Source organism: Protopterus annectens, chromosome 6.part0 (assembly GCF_019279795.1).
Source record: "Protopterus annectens isolate FY-2018-M chromosome 6.part0, PAN1.0, whole genome shotgun sequence".
Lineage (NCBI taxonomy): Eukaryota > Metazoa > Chordata > Ceratodontiformes > Protopteridae > Protopterus > Protopterus annectens.
The window spans coordinates 4,736,307-4,746,962 of NC_056737.1; the positions used below are offsets into that span (position 1 = coordinate 4,736,307).

The 10,656-nt window shown below is 38.7% G+C and overlaps 1 protein-coding gene across 2 annotated transcripts in view; it reads left to right on the top strand.

The window, feature by feature from the left end:
- The window catches only part of DRAP1 (DR1 associated protein 1), an 868,088-nt gene that overhangs the window by 475,091 nt on the left and 382,341 nt on the right, over positions 1-10,656 (top strand). The window lies entirely within an intron of this gene.

The following is a 10,656-nucleotide window of genomic DNA, read 5'->3' on the forward strand; positions in this document are numbered from 1 at the left end:
GACTGTTTTTCACATCTGGGAGGGAATAACGCTAAGAAGTGAACAGACCCCTGTCACTGTGAGTGGGAGCAGAGGCTGTAAAATGCACTTTAGCAAGAGTAAACATACTGTTAGATTAGATAATGTCCATGGGTACAGCTGTCAATTTGGGGCAATTGCTCCTATTGGGAAGGTTAAAGTTCAGTTTTTTGAAGATGCACTTGTGTGTTCTAAGTTAATAGGTTATGGGGGTGTTATGAGAAAATATTTAGTTTTGAGGGTTTTCATTAAAACCAAGAGTTTTGAAAAATGTTTACTGGGTTCAAATGGAGATGAGAAGTAACAGCTGTATAAAAGATCAGACTACCAAACATTAGTGTACGCATGTAACATAACAGTTGGAAATATACATTCAAAAAAACTGTGATGTGTAATAGGTGGGAACAATAACTTCTTGTCATAATGGTTACTCTGTCCTTATTATCTTGAAACATAAATTACCTTAACAGGTATAGACAAAAAGGGAAGAGTGTTGAATTATATTAAGAACTGCAGAGTACAAATAGCAATACTGCAGGAGACATGGTTGGAAAGAAATGAGCATGTGAATTTGAGAAAATGATTCCAGGATGGATGGTTTCAGCAGAATGTCAGGGACAAAGGAAAAGGTGAGTACTTATGCTAATTGCTGGAGGAGCTCCAGTGGTTATATTAGAGGAAAATGATGACTGTAGATTTTTGCTAGTAAGGGGCTACTGGCAAGGGAGTAGGATTACACTGGCATGTATTTATATTGGACCTAAAACTGCTATTGTGGAGCTTAAGAAAAATTTGGGAGGAATAATCGGCTTTCATTAGAGAATATTACTTATGGATGGGGACTGGAACGTGATTTGCAACAGTGGGGGGTGTATCTGGGCATCCTGGAGGGGAAGATTTAACAAAAGAAGGTAGATTTCTGAAGAAATATATAAAGAAAATATTTGATATTGAAGACATGAATTCAGTAGTAGGAACTCTGAGCAAATTTACATATTTCCTAAGGTACAGTAGCTGGGCTAGACTAGAAAGCTTTGGCATGCACATCCAGTAATGGTTTCAGATCATATTCCAGTAACAACTAAGATAAAAATGTAATGTAAAGAAGTAAATGCACACTGGTGCTTCCCCACCTACCTGCTAAAAAGAGAGGAATTTACGGAACAAGTAGTGGACGTTATTCAAGAATTATTAGGGATGATAAAATTTTATTCAGTAGCTCTAGCTAGTGAGTGTGATAAAATGAAATCGGGAGTTGAAAAATCAGGTAGAAATAAGAGAGTTATGGTTAAGAAGTAACGAGACTTATTTAGAGGGGCTGATAAAGATTAATGAATTACAGAATAAGATGGATCTCACAGAACAAGAGGTGCAAATGTAGAGTGCTAAAAAATAAGGGAGTATCTCGATAATATGCTCGATTTTAGAATGATCGCTGTTAAACAAGTGATTTTATATGATAACTCCAACACACACAAACTTATTCCACAGCTTCTTTTTATCAAATTCACATGCTGCACAGCGACTTAGCCAACAGAAAGTAGAAATGGTTGTTGCCAAACTTAGGTAGCATGTAACAAGAAAAATAACCAGAAATCCTTTAGAGGTATAACAGATATTTCAGAAATTGTATTAAAAATTTTATAAAACAGAGGAATGTGGAAATGATGAAAAAGCACAAATGGAAATATTTATGGAAGATTTCTGTATATCAAAGTTAGTCTGAAATGAGGCTCAGCAATTGACAGTTAAGATAGAAGGAGATGAGATAAAACTGTGACGTATAATCAATCTGCAGGAAAGTCTGAAACCCACACAAAACTCCTCGGAGTCATGATCGGTGATGAACTCAAATTTAACCTGCATATTCTCCAATGTATAAAAAAGACACACCAAAAACATGGTTTACTGTATCGCAACAAAAAATTTCTAACCCCCTAATGCCAGACTCTCCCTTGCTCAGGCACTCCTCCGCCCCTCCTTACTATATGCTTCTCCAGTTCTTACTAATATCCAGGCCACAACCTTGGAAAAACTCCAACAAGCTTACCATAAGATAGCTACATTTATCACACAGTCTCTCCATACATTGCTCATCATTGCCTTGCCCTAAATTCTCTCCAATGGCTTGAACTTCCTCAACAACTATTGCTGTCTCAATTTCAAATGTTACACTTCATTCTGTACAAACCTCTATTATGTTCAGCTCTCTCCATTTGTCTCTGTTCCCCAACTCAGACCCTCCGCACCTCCAGCCAACAATTTCTAGACACCTACCAACCCAAGAAAACAGTAGGTAAACTTCTATACAAATACTCTGTTGCCCATGCTTGGAATAAACTTCCCTTAGACATGCATACCATCAACCACCCATCTCACTTTAAAAGTGAACTCAAACTTTAAGTTCAAAAACTGCCCTTGTCAAGACCCAACCTAGCCTCCCTGTACCCCTTACACACTTAAATAATTCCTTCCCTCTCAACCATTTCTGTTCTAAGCAGATACTTCCTGAACTCAATTATCTATGCTGATGGTTCAATTCTTATGTAAATATGTAAACATATTATTTTTATCTCTCTGTATAAACTTTATTTACATTACCTTTGTGCATGTACTCTGCTTTGTTTCTTTAATTTGCTGTTTAATATGCTTTGTTCTGCAATTCTTTATGTCTTAAATATTGTCAGTTATTGTAATTTACTGACTGTGTACTGGAGCTTTTCTCCTCAGGTCTCCACTGAAAATGGGCCACAAGCCCAGCTGGACCAACCTGGTTAACAAATGTCAATAAATAAATAAATTAATGGTATTCCTGTGGAAGTTTGAAAGCTAGGAGGAAAAAAAAGTGATAAATATCTTTGAAGGTTTTGTTTAATATTATTTAAAAAGGAGGGGGAAGCACCAGCATCCTGGAAGAAAGCTGTGGTGGCTGTAATACCTACAAACTGTAAATAGTCATCAGATCTAAGGTTGCCACCCGTCCCGTTATCAGTGGGACACTCACGGATTGAGCAACCTCATCCCACTGCCTGCTTTGTAAAACAGTGGGACTTTAAGTCCAGCTTTTCAGTAACACTGAATTGCTGTGGAAAAACCACAAATACTTCCATTTTTTTCATGGCAATTCAGTTACATCACCAGAGATGACAAACCTGGACCTGCAGGCAGAACTGTTTCCTGTTAGGTCTGGGTGTTGTAAATTGTGCAGCAATTGGCTGCTACTCATGAAGGGAGTGGGGATTCAGCCAGGAAGAGCCCTACAAAGATCATTTGTAGGGCTCTTCCTGGGTGAATCCAAGCTCCCCTCTGTCAAACGAACAAGAACTCTCTCTCTCTCTCACACACACACACACACACACACACACACACACACACACACACACACACACACTAAAAGTCATTGAAGCAACTGCATACTGTAGCGATGGTGATGCTATCGGCATTGCAGTTAATGCCATTGTCACTGCAATTAAGGTGCGGCAGATACCTCAGAACTCTCCAGATTTTCACAGAATGTCTAGATTCTTTTTGCCTCATATTTTTTGGTCTATTCATCATAAAATTTCTGTTTTTTTTTTTTTTGGCAAGTCGTGGAAGATCTAAGGGCTGAAGTCAATAAATAACATGCAGTTGAGTTTCAGACTTCAAATTCTTCAGAAAATGTATGTTAACACAAACCTTGTTACTCCAGCACCTTTCTAAGTTTATAAGAGTAATATTTAAAATGTCCCTATTTTTGAGAGATGGGAACATGTTTAGTGGTATCCTTAACTGCTGTGGTGATGTCATGGTAGGGAGAAGGGGGTGTGGGCAGTGTCATATTGACCACACCCCCATGCATAGCCGGCCTTAGGCATAGGCCAGCTAGGCGGCTGCCTAGGGAGCCACTGTAGCAGGGGCGCTTTTCCAGTATTTATCTGGTGTAGGTAGACCAGGATAGGGGCACCGGGTGGTGTCGTGGGGGGGGGGGGGTGCCGTGGAGCCCTTTTGCCTAGGGCACCAGTTGACCTAAGGCCGCTCCTGCCCCCATGTCTCACTTTGGCCCACTTAAAAGGTGGCAACCCTAATCAGATCAGAAATTGATATAGACCCATCTCAGTTTTAAATCATGATTAATAAAGTGTTTATCTGAAATAGCTAAAAGAATGTCAAATGTGATGCTAAATGTAATGGGTATGGATTAGTGTGTTTTTTGTGGAGGGGAGGCAAACATTTGACAACCTTAACAGAACAATGATGAAGGAAGCAGAAGATAAGAAAAATGCTGATTATATTGGCGGGTTTTGATGCAGAGAAAGCAATGGACTGAGTAAGCTGGAATTTTATGAGTAGGGAAGCATTTGCAATCCCCCGATACCATAATAATTTAAATTAGTGGGATATGCAAGGAATCCCCCTTTCTGATAAGTTATCTCAATGTAGAAAAAATAGGCAGGGGCTTCCACTTTCCCCTTTCTTGTTTGCTTTATGTTTAGAGCCAATGGGAAAGAAAATAAGGGATTCAGAAATTCAAGGATATAACGAGTATGGTAATGAAGTAAAGCTGTCTTTATGTGCAGATGTCCTTTTTTTGTTTTTTTACCAGGTTCAAAATAATGCTATCTCAGTGTTGTGGAACATTTTGAGACAGTTTCAAGTCTTTTCAGTGTTTAAAATTAATGATGACAAAACAAAGATGCTGGCTGTAACCTATGTACCCACACATGAATTGGTTCAGGAATACCCATATTTATGGGGACATGATAAAATGAAGTATTTAAGCCTATAGGATAAAAGGGCTTCTGTTACTGTAGCTAAGAATATGTAGGAAGGGACTAAACAAAAGACAATACAAAAACGGAGAAACTGGAAGCTCTTGTTTATGTATGTGGATAGCAAGATAGAAGCAGTAAAACATTTTGTCCCTTTAGTTTTATATGCAGATCAAGCATATTTTTATCAATCGGAGGAGAGGTTGTGGACAGTCTTCTTCTTTTGGCTTTTTCCCGGTTAGGGGTCGCCACAGCAAATCACCTGTCCTCTCATGATTGGCAGTGGAGTTTTTACGGTGTCGAGTTGCCAGCCTGGCGCCCAACCTTCCACAGAAGGTACACACATGCATACACTCACACCTAGGGCCAATTTAGAGTGTCCAATCCACCTACAGCATGTCTTTGGGATGTGGGAGAAAACTGGAGCACCCGGAGGAAACTGACACGACCACAGGGAGGACATGCAGACTGCGCACAGAAGGCACTCCAGCCGAGGATTGAACTGGAGAACCTCTTGCTGTGAGGCAGCAACGCTAACCACTGCACCACCACGGCTGCCCAGGTTGTGGACAGTAATCAGTCATATTTTTATCAATCAGAAGAGAAGTTGTGGACAGTAATTAAGAAAGTGTTAGAAGAATTTTATCTGGGAGCAAAAAGGGCAAAAGTCAAGTGAGGTTAGTTGACCTTCCATTACAACAAGGTGGTTTAAGATTGCCTGATTTGAAAGGCTATGAGCTTCACAGTTAAGGTTCTTGTACATAACATATATGCAGAAAGCTATAATTTAAAGTGGAAAGGGATGATGATGAAGCTGAGGAAAACACAAGAAAGAAAGGAGAGTATGGTATTTATGATGGAGATGCTTTAGGAGAATTACAACCATACAGAATTAATATTATATTCGTAAAATAGCAGAAAGTATTTTAATACAGTAAGCCAACATGAGAATGGAGAAAGGAGATGTTGACGATAGGGATGACTGCAAGTAGTTGTACAGCAAATAGGCCAGAGAGGGCTGTAATTTACTGGAGAAAACTAACAGAGAAACCAAGGTATTTGGAAGTAATAACTAGAGTAGGAAAGGTTATAGTATGGGATGAGGCTACAAAGACATTTGGAATGCAGGCTGGAGACTGCCTTCCCTATCAGGGATTGATGTCAGGGTATAGACAAAGAAAAAGGGATAGGGATGCTCTTGTAGAGTTTTTTTAAATCTATGCAAACGGTTTGAAACAACTAAAACATAATTCATCTTTTAATAAAATTAAAAACAAAATAACTAGTAAGCGCTTTCATTCCATACATATAACTTTATCATACCACCTGCAACAGATTAAAAGGCACTTAAATGCATTTTTATAAAATAACATGACTGTTTGCCATTAGTGAGTTAACCTTTTCCTTTTTAAAATATTTTTATAGTTCTCCCTGTTATTCATTCCTGGGGAACTGCAAGCATTTAGTCTTGCTTGCCGACAGTGCTCTTTCCAGTCCAACTCATCTTCAGCATCCAGTCTTACATTATAATTTATTATCTGATCTATAACTGAAAATTTAAAACACACACTTTATTTCATTGTTATGCTTCTGGCTGACATGTTTTGGTAATGCATTACATTACTCCATTTTTCTACAGTTATTAAACGTTCATAAATTCTCATGTGAAACTCCCTCACAGTTCTACCTATATAAAATGCAGAACGAAGTCCACAGAGGACAATATAAACAACAAACTTCGATTTACAATTATATTTTTGCAATAATCTAATTTCATAACATTTTGTTCCTACCCAATTTCCCTCAAAGATATCGTTACAAAAATTACAATTAATACATTTGAACATTCCCTTATTTTGTTCTTCCACCTCTTTTTTCAGGGTCTATATTACATGATCGAATTGTCAAATATTCGAACATGTAAAATAGTCGACCTGTAATAATCGAACCACCACAATGTCGAACGGAAAATAAAAAAAGAAAAACTCACCCAAACCATTTAAATGCTCTACCGGGGGGGGGGGGCAAGCCCCCATGCACCCCCTGCTACTTAAATATACCAACTCCAAGATCACACTACAGTGCAGACAATGGAAAACTTCCATTTCTGCACTGTAAGGAGATCTCCATTGAACTGTTCGACATTGTGGCGGTTAGATTATTATGGGTCGACAATTATGTGTTTGAATATTTGACCATTCGTTCACATAATATAGACCCTTTTTTCATAAGACTACTCTTATGAAAATGCTCTTTTAATTTTTTGCCCCTTTTGGATACAAAAACAGGGTTTTTTCCCTATAGTAACCCTTAAGTTTGGAAAATTCATAACAAATCTCCAATTATTTTTCACTATCTTTCTAATATTTTCATCAACTGAATTTTCCAATAAACAGGCTAAAGAATAATCTTTCGTATTTGTATTCAACTTGTGTTGTTCGACTTTTTCTTTTTGATTAAAACCTATAGTATGTTGGTCTTTTTCCCTTTTCACATCATTCAATATACTATTAACCATTCCTATGGGATGTCCTCTTTCATAAAATCTAGTTTTCATACTTTCACATTTTAAATTAAAAAAAATTAATCTTTTGTGAATTTACTTAAAAGTTGAATTATGTTTTAGTTTCAAACCATTCGTGTATTTCATTGCGGTAGGCTACGGTTTAAGTTGCCTCGGAAGTTTTTGGGTGGCTTTTGAAGTGTTCTGTTAGAGTTTTAGTTGAATCTAGAACAGAGCCTGCTGTTGAAAAAGGGTTAATTAGTGGAGCATATAAAATATTAAAGCCAAAACCGACGATGTGGTGTGGCATATGGAAGATTTACCCACGGTTAGTGTGTTTTAATCATGAGGGCGAAGCCCGAGTGATTAAATAAAGCCAACTGTGGGTAAATTTCAATATACCACAACCACGGAGTTGGTTATTGCTATTATACAATGATCTAGAAGTCTGAGTCCAGCCCATTTACGTCTTGGGTTACTCCTCTACTGGATGACCTTACAGATCTTGTGCCTTACTGGCATGAAAGGAACCCAGATTACCATAGGAACCCATCCATCTTCTCCCTGATTAAATTTCTTGCCCTGCCCAAAGAATGACCTCGTTGGAGTAAGGGAGTTCCTGTGGATGCAGCCACTAAGAAAGAGCTAGCAGAGCTCTTCTGTCCATCCTCCTAACAGAGAGTCCAGAGCAATGGCTACATTTGTAAAGCATATTTATGCCTTGTTGACCCTTGCTGTACGGTTGCTTAATTATTTGTTACATTTCGCCAGATTGCAGTGAGACTTGATTAATAAATTTTCCAAGTCACTTCCTGGGTTCATGTTGGCAGAAGAGCATAAACAGCTATCTTTGCAGCTGGCCATCCTTCATTCTATTTCCAGCATGCCCATGAGCGTATTCTCTCATGCAGTGGAAGGCTCCTCGTGGATGGGGGGTTCAGGCATAGCAGTCAGGAGACATTCCTGGATGCACTAATGTGACTTTGCTTCCCTTGATGGATCTTCCTTATTTATTCATGCAGGAAAATAAATGGTCTCCCATAGTGAGCAAGATGGGAAGACTTTGTCTCCTGTGGGAATAGATTTTTCTACCCCATAGAGGTCCTTTACCAGGATTCAGCATGGAAGTAAAAAGATGTGGTTCCGAAAGTCATAAGGTCCTTTCCCCAGGACTCATGAGGGGGAGACTTCCCCCAGGGGTGTGTGTGTGTGGGGAGGTTTCCAGTGGGAGATTCCACACTCAATGCAGAGGACGCCTGCAGAATAAGGGTTTCCAGATTCCTTCTCTGATAAACCCTTCCAGCACTCTTGAAAGGTTGTCTGCTCTTCTCTAGAGGTAGTTGGGGGTACTTGTCTCTGCACCTGAAGCCTGGACATCAATCACAAAAGACACTTGGATTCAAAAAAATTATATCGAAAGGCTATTTCATTCCTTTTTTGCAAACGCCATTAACCAAATGAAAAAAGCTCCGCAATGTTCCAGCCACTCAGCAGTAGTCAGCAGCCTTAGAAATACAAGTGCTGCTAGACAAAAGAGTTGTCCAAGAGGTTCCACCAGACCAGAGAGGATTTGGAATTTAGAGTTTTAGTTGAATCTAGAACAGAGCCTGCTGTTGAAAAAGGGTTAATTAGTGGAGCATATAAAATATTAAAGCCATAACCGAGGATGTGGTGTGGTATATTGAAAATTTACCCACGGTTGGTGTGGTTTAATCACAAGGGCGAAGCCCGAGTGATTAAATAATGCCAACTGTGGGTAAAGTTCAGTATACAACCACCGAGTCGATTATTGCTATTATACAATGACATTATTTAAGAAGAAAAAAAACTTATTTTCTTAAATAATGTCTTTGCATAGTGGCGCATTACTGTTCTTCCGCTGGTTGTGGTACACTGCTTCCTTCTTTTGATGTACTGAGCATGCGTATTGGACTTGTGTCTCAGGCATTCCCAGTACATCAATGCTTTGAAACGTAAGCAATGGAGAAAAGAAAGTATCCGTTGCTCCGTTCCTTCCTTTTTTTTTTTTTTTTTTTTTTAATAAAAAATGTTTTGAGAACTTTATACCAACGGAAAAAAGTCCGGGCGACCGGACCTTTTTCAGTTGGTATATTGTGTGATTTACAACAGGCACGCTGGCCAATCAGTGTGCACGTTTTGGAATATTAATGGAGGGTCATTGTATAATTTGGGAGTGTGATGAGTTGACAGATTTTAAAAAGTTTCTACAGAGAATGCTTTCAGAAATACTGGGCAAGTAAATGGGTGTGACTAAGGACATTTTTCTTTTGAGTTGGAGATTGGTCTGAATTGCCTATACGTAGTAAGGCCTTGTTAAATTTAATTCTGTTGGCTGCCATAAAAGCAATTTACTAGAAAATGGAATTCACAGTCTAAACCAACTGTACCTACACACATCTGAGAAGACACTCTGTTATTTCATTACTGGTTGCTGTCCAGTGTAAAACATTTAAAAAAATCAAAATAACTAAATTTGATTTACAGACTGTGTAGGCTTGCACGCGTGCACACACACACACACACGCGCACACACACAAATGAAGGTATAAGGAAGAAAAAGAATCCTGTTTTGTCTGAATAGCAAGAGCGAGAAGGCCTTCACCAGTGCCAAAGCTGTGCCTGCAGTAAAAGGTGCTAAGATGGACTTTCAAAAGGGGTAACATATGATAGATGAAGGTGTCTAAAAGTATTTTGCTGCAGGCGGTCTGAGACAAAAATGTTAAAATAAATAAATAAATAAATAAATTACTGCACAGATTACTTTCTCAGCTTGATGTTACAGTGAGTGCCTCATGTAACCATAAGTTATGGCATGTAGGACAAGTTATAGTTTTTGAATTATCACAGCTATGTAATCGACCAGATTTTAGAACTAGAGAACTTCTGTTAAATTGGCTATTATTAGTACTGCAAAAAAAAGAATCATAATGGATATGTTATCCATCTGTTCAGTCTCTGGAGCAGGACAGCCAAAACAGTTATATATGTTTGTGTTTTGCTTCATTAAAAACAATTAGATGTGTGATTTGCTATTAAGCTTTTGCACAGGATGTATGATGTGCAGTTCTCTAGATGATCTGTGGTTTTGAATCTGGTTGATCTACCTATGAGGGAGGCATGAGATAATACTGCATTTATATAAATCACATATGGGGTAGCACTGGAGTAGTAGCATCCCAATATAAGAGTTAAATTCCCACAGGATTAGTACTGATGCTAATAAAATAGACTAGCTGATTAGCCTGTGCTGGTGGAGTAGAGGAATGAAGTCCTGACTACAGCACAGGTGACCAGACTTTGACTTATGGCTCAGAAGTCAGGAGCTTGATGGCACAGGCAGGGTGGATGAGGTCTGCCCATCTT